Raw genomic sequence first — 17,177 nt, 5'->3', positions numbered from 1 at the left:
TCAAGTCACTACCAATCTTTCCACTGACCCATTCTTCTCTTTGGCATAGTCATGCTGTCAACAGCACGCATTCCCTGATCCTTCAAGCTCAAGTCACTACAAAACTTTCCACTGACCCATTCTTCTCTTTGGCATAGTCATGCCGTCAAGAGACGGCACGCATTCCCTGACCCTTCAAGCCACTACCAATCTTTCCACTGCCCCTGCTTATAATTCAATGCCATCCTAAGGAAGGCCATCAAATCAGCACAATTACAAATGCCCTGAGAAGTTCGCTGTAGAAATGAATCAATGTTAATGAAGCTACAAAAAAAGCGTGTAGGTGGTCAAATCCTGAGTCTACATTCACGCAAGTGCAACGTGGTGCTTACAGTGACCCAAAATGAGGACTGTGGCGCCTTACCTGCTAGGGATTTTTATAGATTAAGACCCTGAAGCCAAACCAGTGATGTGCACCTCTAAGAACCCAGACAGCTTGGTGTTGAAAGAATTCAGTGATGGTACGGCAACACAACCTTGGACAGTACAAGAAGATGTTTCTTGGTGGCAGAGAGTCGACCACTTTTCAACCTATGACCTGTATTGTTGTGTGCAATCATGGCATCCCACCCTGCCCACCAGATCTTCCAAACCCTGCATGACCCATATACCAATATGATGTGATCAAATCCATGTTCTTTTGACCCTCCATGGAAACTCTCCCCCAACTGATGAACCGGCGTTCCAAGCAAATTCTTTGAAAACCCACCAAATAAACCGTTTGCACACATCTTCAGCCCATTGCATTTCTTTCCCAGCCCATTTTGACACGTATCACCACCGTTGAGACTCATCTTGGCCATGGGACTTCTGATCCCACATAGAAAGCAGATTAATTGAAGCAGAATGCAGATTCTCCTAGCAGGGGGGCTGCACCTCTGTATAGGGAGCAGGCCCTATTAACATAAGCTATCCAGGTCGGAAGAGCTATGGCTTCACAAGCTTCGCACATCCACTCAAATAGGTGCTTTTTTAATTACAAACTGCATCCTTAAGTCTTCTTCCGGGCAATTTGTGCATGGAAAACAAACAAGGGCGAATTAAAAAAAAATACACCGTCGCAGCAAACGGTGTGCTTCAAATGTGTGATCCGAGGCTGTGCAGAATGGCACACTCGCATACATTTCCGATTTACAGAGCCATCATATAAAGACCATCTGGCCCATGTGGCCTGCTCAGCCCTACACCAACTAAAGCGCCTAGAACCGGCACCTAGTAATAGACTTCACACTCGCTGCTTCCCTCCCCTCGCCCCAAATGCAGCTGCAACTGAACTTTGTTCCAAGGGCCTTTGAAATTCGGTGACATGTCTGTTTGCCCTTCAGCCTAATCTGGAGCTCTTTACATCTAGTTGAAATATCTACGCCTGCCAGCTCTCTTAGCATTGGCGTTATTCTCACAACTTGCTTGGCATTTAAAGATGTGCCCTGCATTGGGAACTCGGGTATCAAACAGAATCCTACAGGTGGCTCTTTCGCTGCAAACTATTGCCTCGAACAACCCCTGGGGGTTTCACCTCCCTACTTGCCACTGACGACAAAAGCCATGTTCATGTGCATTATGCAAGGTAGCCAATGGAATGCTATCCTCCCTTACTAGTCACAGCAATATGGCACACTCCGAAACAGTCACTACATGCTAATCACTTGCCTAGCTCCGAGTCTGGGATTTCTACAAAATAACCAACAATCCTATTTCGAGGATCAAAAATCCTATTTCAATGTTCTACCCATCTCTCATCGACCCAGGAAACGTCATGCCTGTGGTTTAGTTTACAAACTGCACATGCCTCTTTCAATCTGCCATGTAAAACTCCACAAACCACAAAGGAAGTTTAAAAAAATGGCCTGGCCGAATCAGTGGAAACGTGCAGAATTCCGAATTTGTATCCCAATTGGTTCATAGACAGCGTGGAAGGATAGAAGAAAAGGCAACTCTACTTTCTCCACACAGGCTTTGCTGGTGGTCATCGCTGGCAGCCAAGTTGCAGCAGGAAAGGGGTACCTAGGTGTCTGCTGCACTTGTAGGATTCAGAGACAATCTATTCTTGAAGCAGGGAATGGTTCAGAAAGGATAATACCACTAAATTATTTACTCACCATATGAAATCCTTCTACCCAACAAACATTCAAACCAAATCTGTGTGTTCTGAATAGTACCAATATTCTGAGTTAATGTAAACCGAGAGAGTGATTCACTTAAAGGTTCTCCCCCAAAGGGGCGCCATGCCAAAAGAAGACTACTGTTCAATACTACTGAAATGTTACGAATCTCCAAATAAGCATTTTACAAAGAGAACAAGTGTGTAGAAGTTTGTGAACAATGACATGCTTATCAATTGAATGGACGGTCAAAGGAATCGAGTCCCTGAAAGTAGCAGTTTGAGCAGCAAATGTCTGCCACCATTCACACAGCGTACTTTCGGTATTTGATGCAGTTCAAAATTGAATGATCTAGGCTGGCGAGTAGTTTTTCCATTAACAAAAACAAATGGTAGCTTTTCCGTTCATCTCTAACTAATAGTATTAAGCATCTGGGAACGCTGTGTGTGACGGGTTCATGTGTTTGATCCTTTCAAGGGGGGCCAGGGACCATTTCCAACCAGAGTAGGCAGCCTCCAAGTGCAACGCCACAAGAGGTCAGAGTTAAGGGGAAAGCCTATCCCTGTCTCCCTGGTATACAAAGAGTGGCAAATATACTTTCTGTCTCTGTTCAATGCCTATCAGCCTCTGTCCTGGCCAGGTCTCTTTTTCCATTTCTTCAAATGGGTCACAAGAAACTCTGGTGCCCAGAATGCACCAGACTCCTCCGACATCTGGGATGGATGATAGTTCCTGGGAAGAACCATTTGTAGAAAAACTACGAGTGCCACAATGCACCTGGGTCAAATAAGACCCGACCTAGACAAGACGGAACAGACTGGTTACCAAAGAGGGAATGGACTAGACTTCCTGTTCTGAAGCTGAATAGGTAACCAAACACCTACCCCACGAATTCTAGACTGGCTATAGGGGAGTGGTGGTGCAGCAGGGAGCTACTTAGCACTAAGGGGGATCAGGGAATCCTCCCAAATGTCTTTCTATGCAAAACCTTACTTGACTTATTAATTTATTTTTGTTTGGTTGTAGTGCGCTAGAGCCCCTGGGCATCCGGGCGCTGAAGGAGAGGCGGTCAAGATCGAGTACAGGGATAGATCAATTCAAGTATTCATTCAAAGAGCACTGTTTTCAAACGTTTCCTAAACGTTGCATGGTTACCCATCTGCGCGCGGTCTTTTGGGAGTTTGTTCCATTCACGTGCTGCCTGTGACTGGAAGGACCTGCCAAGCCCTTTCACCCTTTTGCTGTTCGGGCCAACCAGGTGAATGGAGTCACTAGATCTAGTCATTCTCTTAGGGCTAGAAACACGAATGGGATCTTTTGGGTACCTTGGTGCTTGACCATAGAGACATTTATGCACCACTGTGCAAACCTTAAAACGAAATCTGGCTTCCACTGGGAGCCAGTTCAGGTTTCTCCGGTGGATCGAGATCGGCTCCTGTCTCTTTTTTTTTTTTTTTTACAATGCGCACGTTTAGCAAAATCTGGAGTTTTCTCAAGACTGCTTTTATTTGCACCGGCTAGCAGCGCACTACAGTAGTCTATTCTTGGCATGATCAGTGCGCAGACCAGTGTGATACAGTTGGTTTCTGAGACAAGGGGCTTCACCCACCTAAGTAATATCAGGTGATATTGTGTTTTACTGTTGTTGTTCTGCACCTGCGCATCTGCATTAAGTGAGGCATCAAGGACGACCCCCAAGGTCTTGACCTTAGAGCTTGTACTGACATGATGACATTGGATAGTAAAGCCTGAGTACTTGCTGTCAAGTTTAGAACATGCCTGGGAGGAGCGAAAGATTAAAAGTTCAGTTTTGGCAGTATTCAGGCACATTCCGTTGGTTGCCATCCAATTTTGGATGGTTCCATAAATAATGGAAATCCTCTCTTAGTCTTCTTCATATTATCTGCTAATATTTATAATCAGCTGAATATAATAAGAGAAGCGTACTCCTAATTGACTAGGAGGTCACATAACGGGCGACAGTAAACTTTAAAGAGAGCCGGTGCGAGGCATGCACCTTGTTGCACTCCATTACCCAGTCTCTCTGGTTTAGAGCGTGCTTCACCCAATACAACTTTAGACATTCTATTATGGAGAAAAGATTTGATCCAAGAGCCTACTTCACTAGAACAGTCACCTATATTATTGATACGATCAATACCTTTTTCATGATCAACGTGATCCAAGAGATATAACAACATCAGCAGCCCAGTTTTACTGTTGTCCATGATTTTAAATATCTACGTCTGCAAGTTCAACAAGGCACTTTCTGTGCCATGATGAGATCTGAACCCAGACTGCCAGTGATGGTAAACTTCAGATTTCTCCAAGTGTTCCTGCAGTTGAAGTGTAGCCACTTTATCTACCACGTTCATTGAAAATGGCACCTTTGTGATAGGCCTGTAATTAGTGTACACCTTTGCATCCAGTCCTGACTTTTTCAATAACAGGGTCAACGCTACATTTTTCAGTGTGTCCGAGATTAGATTTTCCCTGAAAGCGGCATTGGTGGAACAAACCAAAAAGGGGAGGAATACCTTGAGGTTTTACAAAATGACTTTGGATGGAAGTATCTCGCCTTCGCAGGTGGTAGGTTTCATTTTATTGAGAGTTTTGAGCAAAATTTCTTCAGAGATGCCTTGGAACGTGAAGGTTTGTTTACGCTCACGTTTTATATCCTCCCTAGTCTGCACAGAAGGTTCATGCTCTGGAATGACCAGGTTTTCCTTAATTTGGGCATGGGCTGCAGCAATTCTATTCGCAAACGTCTTCTGCACTGCCTCACAATCCTCCATCGCTTTTGGTTTTTCAAAATCTTTAAGGATTTCAAATAGCTTTCTGGAATCGTTTTTTGAGTTCACTATTTGGGAGTCGAATATACGATTTCTTAGCTGACAAAATGTTTCTACGGTCCAGGCCTCTATTTACCTGTGTCTGGTCCCTTTGCCAAATTCTTTCTGCTTGACTTTTTTCCTTTTTTCTAGCAGTCAGGGCTATGGAGAACCATTTTTGATTATTAGACTTCTCTCTACTAGAATTAGTTTTGAGCGACGCCGCCCTATCAAGGCAACTAGTAATCCCCTTCTCATATTCTACTACCAGGGAGAGCAGTGAGTCGTCATCTATAGTAAAATTCATGAATCCGTTAAGACATTGTTTCAAGTCGGCATGGTGCACCCTATTAAAATTCCTACTTATAACTTTTTTAATGTGTTACTTCTCTCAATTACAGGAAAAGGAAAAGTCAAGTTGAAAGTCACCAAAAAATGGTCTGACCAGAAATTTGCAATAATTGTCCAGGGCATTTTTTTTTTATGACTTGGAATTTTGAATATGTTTGTACAACCATTTGACCAAGCTAGAGAAATCGCGTTTTGTTCTCAGAGATGATAGAGGTATTTTGTTGGAAATACGCGGAGACACTTTGTTTGGAAATCTGACCATTGTTTGGATTTCAATTAGCTGGAATATGTGCACGTATTTGGCAGGTTGAAGACTATCTGCTTGTTTAAAGAGGTCTAGAAGCCTGTTTTGAAACTCGCATGAAGTGTTGTGAGATTTTTGGTTGAGAAAACCGACGGGTGATAAATAATAGTACTGCGGTAATGAGTCCATATCTTAATGACCTGAAGGCAATAAGGGATCGACTCAGAAATATGCTTGATGCCTGGGACAGTTTCCCAGCAGCAACCATAATGGGAGGAGGCAACAGAGTTCCTATGAGAAACCCAGCAGAAGTAATGCACGAGATAGCAGTGCAAGGAATAATGAATATTGCCCTTGAGGAGATGCAGTTACCTAAGGAGTAGATTAGAGTGAAGTGAAAGCTTTGTCACGACGATGAGATAGTGTGACACAGAGGGCTTGTTCCATTGACAGTGCAGTGATTGAAAATATTGCCATGACAGCAGGGCAACAGAATGAAGAGAATGACGAGAATATGAGGAATGCATGTATTAGTGACATGTGCAGTTTGCCAGAGATAGAGATGCCTTTTGTAGATTTGCATTGTGAAGAGTTCAATTGTGAAGCTGTATCTTTGGAGATACCTTTGCATGGAGGCAGTTATGTGAAGCATTTTGATTTGCATTCTGAGTGTATGGGAAGAGATGAGATGGTGAAAATCTGTGATGTGAGATGTCATGACAACAGTATTTTTGACAACATTTGTGACAACGTTTGGCCTGCGCTTGGGAGAGAAGAACAAGTTACTTACCAACTGTAACGTTCTTTCGACTGGATGTTCCTCCCACGTATTCCTCATCTTATGATAAATCGTTATCCTGCCAGCTTCGCTGCTTCGGATTTCTTTTCTTCAGTAGAGGGTGCAGTGCACGAGGTCGTGGCATCGATGTCCCTCGACGGGCTCCGTACCGCGTCAACATCATCATCAGTATAAATAGCTCATGCTGTGCCCGTTGGATTCAGTTCTGTTTTTTCGAGGAAATATTGGAGGACTTTTTGTGAGAGGAAAGTTTAAGAAACAAAAACTGTACTGCAGGGTAGGATTGGGAGGGGCGATGAGGAATACGTGGGAGGAACATCCAGTCGAAAGAACGTTACAGTTGGTAAGTAACTTGTTCTTCGAACGGATTGTGTCCTCCCACGTATTCCTCATCTTATGATAGACTCCCATAGCAGTGGCAATATTGGAGGTGGGAGTACTAGTTGTTTTCATGGACGGAATGAAGTACCGCCTTGGTAAATAAACCCTCATTGGAGGATGAAGCATCTAAGCAATAATGCTTGATGAAAGTATGCATCGATGCCCATGTTGCAGCTGAACAAATATCTGCTGCAGGTCTCCCCTCTTCACAGCCGCAGAAGCAGCCATCCCCCTAGTGGAATGGGCTCGAAGCCCATCTGGGGGGTCCTTTCCCACCAATCTGTAGCATTCAATTATAGCCAGAATGATCCAGCAGGATATGGTTTGTTTTGTCACCGATAATCCCAATTTATGGCCTGTATAACCTACAAAGAGTTGGTCATCTTGACGTACTTTTGACATTCTTGAAATGTAAAAAGTGAGAGACCTTTTGGGGTCCAGTCTATGCAGTCTCTCCTCTTCTTTGCCAAATGAGAGGATAGAATGTTGGTAATATGATTTTTTGTGACAAATGGAAGTCAGAAACTACTTTTGGTAAAAAGAAAGGTTTAACTTTAAGAACTACCTTGTCCTTGTACAAAGTAGTATATGGAGGTTTACATGAGAGAGCCTGTAGTTCACTAACCCTGCGGACTGATGTTAAGGCCACACGAAGGACAGTTTTTAATGTTAGAAGCCTCAAGGGACAAGAGTGCAGAGGCTCAAAAGGTATACAAGTTAGAAACTTAAGTACTAGATTTAAATCCAAAATTGGGACATGAAAAGGAACTGGAGGGTATACATTAGTAAGCCCTTTCAGGAATTGAATTATCAATGGAATCTTGAAATATTAAACCTCTTCCGAGGAGTGTTTAAAAATGGATAGCGCAGCCAGATATCCTTTAATTGTTCCGATCTGGAGCCCCAGATTAGCTAGATGTAATAGGAAAGAAAGCACCATTGGAGTGCCACATTGAAAAGGGTCCACATCCTTATCTCTGCACCAGTTACTGAACTTGTTCCAACGACACCAGTACAAGGATTTTGTTGCTGGCCTTCTGGCTAAAAGCAGAATTTCCATTACGTCACCCGGAAGATCCTAATCCTTGTATCTCAACCTCTCAGAAACCATGCGTGAAGGTTGAGTGTCTTGACCTCTGGATGGAGAACCCGACCTTCCTCTTGCGAGAGAAGATCCTCTCTTTGCGATAGACGTATTGGAGGGCAGATTGACATGTCCAGAAGGTCCGGGTACAACATCCTCCTGGCCCAATCCGGGGCAATTAGGATCATGGTTTTCCTGAACTTACGCGTACAGTAGAGGAAACTTCCAGTCCACCACGAACACATCTCCTAGAGCTCCTCTCGGAGGAAATTCCCTTGAGCAGCACTGTTCGCACTTCAAGTTTACCGTGGTCGCAAACAGATCCACTTGAGGGGTTCCCCAAAGGGCGAAGATCTCCAGAAGCACTTCCTGAGCTAGCTCCCACTCGTGGGAGACCGTGCTCTGCCTGCTCAAGAGCGTCTGCCCCCGTGGTCTGCTCTCCGGCTAGGTGAACTGCCGACAGAGAGATTCCTTCTCGTATTGCCCAGAACCAGAGCTGCATTGCCTCTCTCCACAGTGGTAGTGACCCTACTCCTCCTCTCTTGTTGAGGTAGTACATGGCCACTGTGTTGTCCGTCATTATCTGGACATTCTTTCCCTGTACAGAGGGCAGGAAGACCTTCAGCGCTAGTCTGATTCCCCTCAGCTTCAATAGGTTGATGTGTAGTTTGAACTCCGATGGAGACCTACTGCTGATTGTCAGATCGTTGGTATGGGCTCCCCACCCCATGAGTGAGGCGTCCGTTACTACTGTTATCTCCGACCATGGTTGGCAAAAAGATTCTCCTTTGAGGATGTTGTTGTTGCAAGCCCACCATAGTAGATCCCAAGCGACTGCGCTCGGGACTTGCAGAAGATCCGACATATTCCCTGAGAACTGGGACCACTGAGTTCTGAGTGCCCATTGAAGGGATCTCATTCTCAATCTGGCCTCTGGCACTAGGAAAATGCAGGATGCCAAGAGGCCAAGCAACCTCAGAAAATCAAAGGCCGGCAGATGCTGGGCATTTTGGAACTTTGTTACCATCTGCAGAATGTGGAGCGCTCTCACCTCGGGGTGCGAGGCTTTCTCAGAGGAAGTATCCAAGACTGCTCCTATAAACTGGAACTTTTGGGATGGTATCACGTGGGACTTCTTGAAATTGAGGGAGAAGCCCAATTTGTGAAGGAAGTGACAGGTGATCGAAAGATGTTCCTGAGCTTGTTCGGGAGAACATGCTCTGATCAACCAATCGTCCAGATTGGGGTAGACATGAATCCCCCCCTCTCCTGAGACTCGCTGCCACCACCGCCATCAATTTGGTGAAAACCCTCGGGCGGAGGTCAAACCGAATAGAAGAACTCGAAACTGATAGTGAGAATTGGCACATGAAAGTAAGCATCCTAAATGTCCAATGATACCAACCAGTCTTGGAGTTGGAGAGCCTAAAGGATCTGATAAAGGGTTACCATCTTGAACTTGTCCTTCCTGAGGAACTTGTTCAAGTTTCTTAAGTCCAAGATGGATCTCAATCCCCTGTCCTTCTTTGGGGTGAGAAAGTAAGGGGAGTACCAACCCTTGTTCCTCTCTGCTTTGTTCTATAGCACCTTTCTCTAGCAGGGTTAAAATTTCCTGCAACAGGAGCGGATCTGGAATTTTGACACAGTTGGTTCCCGGTGGATGGTTCTGAGGCCTTTTTAGGAAGGAGAGACAATAACCTTGAGCTACTGTTTCCAGTGCCCAAGCATCTGAGGTAATGCCCCGCCATTCCTTCAGATGCTGAGAGATCCTGCCTCCCACTTGGGTTTTGTGTAACAAGGTCTCAGAGTGATTTGGAGGCGGCTGCAGGAGCGGCTGAGGGAAAAGATGCTGTTCCTGAGGTTGGCTTTGCAGTCTTCCCTCGTCCACCACGAGTGACATTTTTCTTGCCTCTTTGAAAAGCCTGTCCTCTTCCTCTACCAAAAGAGGAGTAGTATCGAAAAGAACGACCCCTCCAGGAAGGTGAGCCCGAATAGGGTTTCTGAGGCTGTCGCATGGAGGCGCTAAGAGATTTAGCTGCCGCTTTTGAGGTCTGTAGTTTTTCTAGGCTTTCATCAGCCTTACTACCAAACAGTCTCAAGCCATCAAAAGGCATGTTGAGAAGTCTGGCCTGCACATCCGATGAAAACCCCAACTTCCTCAACCACGCAAATCTGCATAGCACAGTGCTTGCAGCCATGGATCTGCTGATACTATCAGCAGTATCCAGTCCAGACTGGAGACATTCCCCCATTGCCTCCTTTCCGTCTTTGACAATATTCAGGAAGCCTTCCCTTTCCTCGCCTTCCGGAATATGATCAGCCGCCGTCGAAATGCAGTCCCACAGGGTATGGGTAAACCTGGCCAGGGTACAGTTGACATTGGTTGACTTAAGAGCCATACTACCCGAAGTAAAAACTTTACGGGCCCAAGCATCCACCTTCTTATCCTCTCTATCCGGAGGGATAATAGGATATGCAGTTTCTCTTGAGGTAGTTGCAGCTTGAATAACCAGACTTTCTGGAGTGGGATGTCTGTTTAAATATTCAGGATCAGAACTAGACGGTCTATATTTTTTAGGAAAATTACTGTTTACAGCAGCAATATTATTAGGAACTTCCCAGTTCTTTTCCACTGTTCTCTGAAGTGCCCTATGGAAGGGTAGAATTGGATCCTTCTGGGGGCCCCGAACAATTATGTCCGTCATATCGTCCTGTTCAAAAGTGGGTGAGGCTCTACCCCAAACCATGTATTCCACCACTCTATTCATTAAACTCCTCTACCCCGAATCTGCATGTTCTGCAGGGTCAGGTTTTGCAAACTCTAGCTCAGGTGACGTATCAATGCCACTAGCAGAGTGAAGGGTGTCACACAGGTCTCTCATTTTCGGTTCGGGATCGATAAGTTCTTCTGAGACCTATCTAGTACCATATTGTACTCCAAAAGGAGAAACACCCTCTCCTTCAGAGCCACTTTCTTCAAAAATGGAAGACAGACTTAAAAAAAGTCAGATTTTGGTAAAGGAGTAAATCTCCTGTCTTGTTCATGAGGTTTCGTCGACGGAATCGACGTAACCTTCGATGGTATCGAAGGAATCTTCGAGGACACTGTTGAAGTCTTCGGCACAGGCGTCGAAGACGCTTTTGGCTTCGACGTCAAAGCTGCCTACGCCGATGGCATTGACGAAGTCGTGGAAGTTTTTGACAACTGTCTTATGTGGTGTCGGAGAAATACTCGACTCTCGAGGAGTCATTGACGACTTGGCGTCGACTTCAGTTTTTCGACTTTCGTCCATACTACTGGGTTTTGCCCCAGTAGTTCCTGCCTTCCCTATGTCGTCCGATGGAGCGACAGGGGTCCGGCTCTTCTGAGGTTTCTTTGAGGGGGTCGAGGCCGCATTCTCACAGACCTCCATTATCTTCCTTTGAAATTCTTCCCATTTTGTAGGGGAATCCGACTTAGTCGGGCATCGTACAAATTCGGTTGATGAATCGGAAGATGAAGGAGATCTAAGTCTCCTTTTCACTCTTTTAGAAGAGTAAGATGAAGAGCGCCTCGATCTACTACAAGATGGAGATCTCTTAGAGTGTCTATGACGATCCGATTTTTTTCGAATCGCTCAATTTTTTATGTCTTTTAGAAGAAGCCTTCGCTTTAGAAGCTTCCCGCCCCACCGCCAGTTTACCTTTCCTCTCACGAAGGGCTTTGTCCGTCATTGACTGACAGGAGCCACAGTCGCCGGTTCGATGGCTTGAACCGAGGCAACAGAGACAAACGCGGTGAGGATCTGTGATTGACATCTTCGATCCGCAGTCGATATACTTTTTAAACCCCGTCTTGGGAGTTGAAGGTGTTGAAGATGACATTTTCAGAAGAAAATTTCGAAGCACGTCGTTCTCGAGAGCAAAGCAATCGGAAAAACGGAACTGAAGCCAACGGGCGCGGCACAAGCTATTTATACTGATGACATTGACGCGGTATAGAGCCCGTCGAGGGACATAGACCCACGACCTCGTGCACCGCGCGCTCTTATGAAAAAAAGTTTCCGAAGCAGCAAAGCTGGCAAGATAACGATTTATCATAAGATAAGGAATACGTGGGAGGACACAATCCATTCAAAAAAATGTTTTGCCTGACAGCTTTGTAACTTGTTCAGAAGGCGAGAGAAGAGCACGCTTGATGAATCTCACCACAATGGAGCGTTCTGGAATGCAGACTTTTGTTTTTATGCAGACTTTTGTTTTTAGTTTGACAAGAGAACACATGGAAAGAACTGGTGTTTATGATGGATTAAGCATGCCATTGAATTGCGTGCTTTCAGCGACAGTAGGAGACTGTTTTGAAATAGGCCGAGAAAACATTGAATGCTTACTGAATCTGGAGAGCAATGTGTATGCAGGACATGGAGTGCCTTTGAGTGAAATCCAGCTGTTTTGTCAACATGAAGGGATTCAGCGTTGTGAATCCGACATGTTGAAAGGGGAGTTTGTGGATAGAACATGTGTTCTATCCACAAACTCCCCTTTCAACATTTACATGCACATCCCCTTTCAACATGTACATGCCACAGAGAGGAATGCAGTTTTGACATTTTTGAATTTGCACTTCTTGGGTTATGTGAATTGACTGTTTTGCTTTGAGAAGGATAGAAATGGCAGCTGGGAATATGAATTTTGCAGAAGGCATAGTGCTTTCTTTAGACAAGGATGCCTTGTGCATCCTGATACACTGGAACTGATACATGTACACTGATATTGAATGCAGACGCTAGGATTTTAGTATTAATGTCTTTTGAGAGACATTGGGACTTTAGACCTAGCTACGTGCACTGAAGCACAATGAGAAATGCTGTTTTGTTTTGTCTTCAATACATCTGAAATCTGAGAAAACTGATACCTGCACTTTTGTTTTCCTTGAGTGACACCCCGAGAGAAAGATGCAGAGATGCGGAGATTGCAGACTTGCAGACTTGCAGACCTTGACAACCAGACTGACCAGTTTGACGAGACCTTGATGCCGTCTGTTCTAGATCCCTGGTGGCTTACGTTTCGTGATGGTTGACACCTTTTGACATTCGACATTGGGGTCCGGCTGTTTTGAAGCCGCACAGACATTGGCCTTTGTCACCTTGTGATGTGACACCATTTGACTTTTGCCATGTTTTGCAGCAAGACATCTGGGGAATGCCGTCCGGTTTGCTGGTTTGAGGCCTTGGAGTTTGGGCTTTGTCATTGGCTCTACTCTGAGAAGGTACTCAGAAGTGTACTTGATGACCGATTTGTTGGCTGACAACTGAAGTGCCATGGGAAGTGAAGATACTGACCGTTTTGCAGCATCCTTTGAAAGATGTTCAGCATTTGATTTGCAGCAAAACCGTGTTGTGGGCTGCTTTGTAATCTGCGAGCAGAGAAATCCTCTGAAATGCCTTTACCTTGTGATCGAGGACGGAGAAGTCACATGCTTGGGGGCTAGGGAACAGGAAGCAATGGAAATGGGCTGGAAGAGAAGCTCTGGTGATGCATTTTGAGTTCCCGGTGCTACATCTGAAGGAGTGAAGTTTGTTGTCTCTTGTGGGAGTGAGCAAGAGGTCATTCATCCGACACCATAGTGCTTTGAAATCTGCACTCGACAGACACCAACGCTGGCTGGTCCCTCAATGTGAAGAGGAGGGGACTGGCATGGCATGGCTGGAGTGAGCATGATAGTGGTCTGAATCTTAGTGATGGACCATTGCATTGCCAAAGGAGAGTTGTCATCTGAAGGGTGCGAGACACCACTGTGAATGATACATCGGTATCAAAAGGATAGACTAGGGAGAGTTTTGGAGATAGGGTGAGTGAGGAAAATGCTTGAGGCACCAACGGAAGCTTGCCGCAGTGAGCATGATTTGCTACAAGGAAACATCTGTCACATGTTGTGAGAGAGCCGACGCAGTGAGGCACCAGAGAAATGGTCACTGAAGATTGTCCGTTTGCGAGGACACACATGGGTCCGTTTGCTACGCTGGAACACTGATTTGTTTTGCTATGGGATATGCTTTGATGCCCATCCTTTGCTTTGCTGAACACATTCTTTTGTTGACATTCCTTTGATGAACACTGATTTGCTACACCTTTGGCACTGATCCGTACTGATTGACATTTCACGCACATGTGAGGGCACACATACTGTTTGGCTACAACATGAACTGGTTGACATGAGTTGTCCACAGACTGACATGCAGTGAGAGACTGGAATCTGGGGTCCGTCAGGAGACCAATGAACTGGAATTGAATTGATTGGCCTGCATAACAAATCAACTGAATGTATATATTGAATGTATGATCTGTAATGTATTGATCCGTCCTGTTTGGCTACTGACTTTGACACCTTGTCACCTGTTGTTAGGGAGAATTCTCTTATAAGGCTAATTTCCCAAACCTAGTGAGTCCCCCAGCAGCTTTGCTGGATTTTTGGGGTTTGTTTTTTTCTCCTGCTAGAGTGATACTCTTTTCCTCCCACTCTTAGGCATGATTTGAGGTATGTCTTTGACTTTTTGTGTGCTTATGGGCTATGGGTTTTTTTACTCCATAGGGTTTCATCTGTTTTAGTGTATGTGTTACACAGCACCCTCAGTGCAGTAACACAGGGGTGTCATAGTGACCCCCAAACATAGACTCCATACCCTGGGACTGACTACTGTCTCCCAGGGCATGTAAAGTCACCATTGATGGCAGTGGTTACAACGCAAAATATTCCCCCGGAATATTTCCTATGGGATTTTCCCATTGATTTTAAACGCACCACTTTTTGGTGCAATGTTAAAGATATTTTTGTCAGAATTCTTTTCTAAAATGGCGTTCGTGTCCGTCTCTGTAACTCCAACCAAGGTCGGGCCCTTTGTTCCACTTTGTGGCGGGCTTCTCCATAGAAGCCCTCCAACTGGTGCCACTCTGTCTGGGTTCCACAGGATGCGTGGGTGGGGGAATTGGCACCCTGGACTGCGTTGCCTTAGCAACTCAAGTCGCACTCTGTTCTGATTGGGCCAGTGGTGAGCCGCCCGGCTCACCCCTTAGCGTGTTCGAGTGACAGCTAGGCTGTTGAATGGGGGTTTTTCTGCATAAAAGCAGGGCTTTTGGAACTGGAACTTCAGAAGTCGCCACAGGACCTAAGAAATCCGAAGAGGGAAGAAGCTGAGCCATCTGCAACGATGACACCACTGGTGGAGCCCTGCTGCAATGACCTCACTACTTTCCCGACGACAAGAGGAGATCTTCTGCTGGAAGAGTCTTCTCCCTCTGAGCTGGTGGGATCAACCAGTTCGCCATTTCGCCTTCCAGGACGTCTCTTGGTCAAATCGCCCGTGCCAAGCACCCCGGCGGCCGGATAGCCAAGCTGCACCACTGCGACCGCGAATACCAGAAACGCACCTTTTAAACGACGAACTCTGCGGCTGGTTTCTTCCCTGGGCAGTGCAACGACTCCAAGTTTCCTTCTCGACAGGATCCTCTCTTCCCCTGGTCGAAACCACGAACTGCACCCGCTGCCAGGAACAACTGCCACCGCTGGAGCTTCCTCAACTTTAAAGGTACTGTGTTCCACCTGGCCTCCCTTTCTTCGGTTTGCCCAAGGTGACCCTTAAATCCTTGGCTTTCCAACTGGGTTGGCCCCCAGACCTTCTAACTTTATCTTTTGAACCACCCCAACCTCTTTTGAACATTTCTACAAAGACTTGAATGCATTGCTAAACCGTGTGATCTTGGGCACATTTCGCCTTGCTCCTTTCAAAGTGGGCCTGGCCTATGAACTTTGGCACTACAATATACCCTGCCTTCAGTAACTTGATTTTGTCTTAAGTGTTGGGAACTGTTTTATTTTTATGACCTGCCTTTTTCTCTCCCTTTAACCTAATTTTTGGAGTGCCATCTAAGTTACGCGCACACCTCTGTTTTGAAAAACAAAAAGTGGTGTTTTGACTTAGACTTGTCTAGTAATTGCTAAGGGAGGTGTGAATACTTTTCTGATTGTGTTTTGAACTTACTTTGATTAATAGTGCTAGTGTATTTTCTAAAGTGTGTGTTAAATAAATAATTATATACTTTTGATACAAAGCTCTGGTCAGTGTTTGCTTGTTCAACTGTGTTTTTGGGTTTTTGGCCCTATTGTGTATCCTCTGTATACTGCCTAACTCTTCTTGAGAGAAATCTGACTGCTCAGCCACAGCTAACAGGTAAATCTGGGTGGTACAGACTGCTACCAATTGGGTTTACTGCTTACTCCTGTAGACTTAATCTTCTTGCAGTGGTCCCCAACGGAACTGCATAGGATTCTGCTTAACACTGGTGTACAGCGGTGGGATTTGTATTGAGGATACATTGTAGAGTGCTTCTAATACTTTAGTGCAACTAACCACAAAGCTCAGCACTAGAAAAAGTTTATTTTCTAACATGGAAAGTTACAGCCAGGAGTCCCTCTCTGCAAAAACTGCTGATTGTTTAAGAGTTCTTTGTAGACATAAGGATCTTTGTGTAAAAGGCAAGAAAATGGAATTGATAGAAAGATTGTTAGAAAACCAAAGTCTGGGTAGTGGTTCAGATGAGCCTAACTCCCCAGCAAATGTAGACAACAGTGATGAAGTTAATATGGATCAAAGTGTTGATAATATTGTTGTAGAGTCAGATGAGGACAGTGAGGCCAATGTAACTACCCCTACTGGCCCTCTGCCTGCTCTAGTACCTCAAGCTATGTCTACTGGACCTTTGTCAGCTCCCACACTAAGTCCTGCATTCGTTGAACTAGAAAAAATGAGGTTTGAATTAGAGTTCAAAAGAATTAGTGTCCAATCTGAACAAAAGCACCAAGAACTAAGGCTCAGAGAAATGGAGCTCAAACATGAGCTAGAGATGAAGAAATTGTCTGTGGAAAATGCTTCTCTCCCCGGATCCTCTAGGAGTTCCAGTCCCAAAAGACCCCGGATGCCTAAAGAGATTGTGGGTATGTATGAACCTAAGTTGGATGTGTTGGATTGGTTGGCTATGTTTGAGTATAATCATGGGCTCCAGGACATCACAGGGAATCAGTTGCTTCTTTGGTTGTTCTTTAGGCTCCCCCCTGTTGCATCTGATGTGGTAATGGAGTTAGGGAGGTGGATAGGATGGACTACGAATGTGTGAAGCTAGCTTTCATAGCTAGATTTGGGAAGACCCCTTCCCAGTACCTTAAGAGATTTAGGACCCTCAAAAAGCATGATGGTACCCCTTGGGCAACCTGGGTGAGTGAAAGTTTGAAGAACTTAGAGGGATGGATTAAGGGTTACCGTTGTATAAATGACAAGAGGAAAACACTATGGCCGAATGAGGTAGGCTCATT

The 17,177-nt window shown here is 45.2% G+C and overlaps 1 protein-coding gene across 2 annotated transcripts in view; it reads right to left on the bottom strand.

The window, feature by feature from the left end:
• The window catches only part of TYK2 (tyrosine kinase 2), a 1,212,497-nt gene that overhangs the window by 833,503 nt on the left and 361,817 nt on the right, over positions 1-17,177 (bottom strand). The window lies entirely within an intron of this gene.

Source organism: Ambystoma mexicanum, chromosome 3q (genome assembly GCF_040938575.1).
Source record: "Ambystoma mexicanum isolate Mex_15411 chromosome 3q, UKY_AmexF1_1, whole genome shotgun sequence".
NCBI lineage: Eukaryota > Metazoa > Chordata > Amphibia > Caudata > Ambystomatidae > Ambystoma > Ambystoma mexicanum.
Note: the sequence above shows the minus strand (reverse complement) of the source record. Positions and strands in the feature narration are given on the sequence as shown.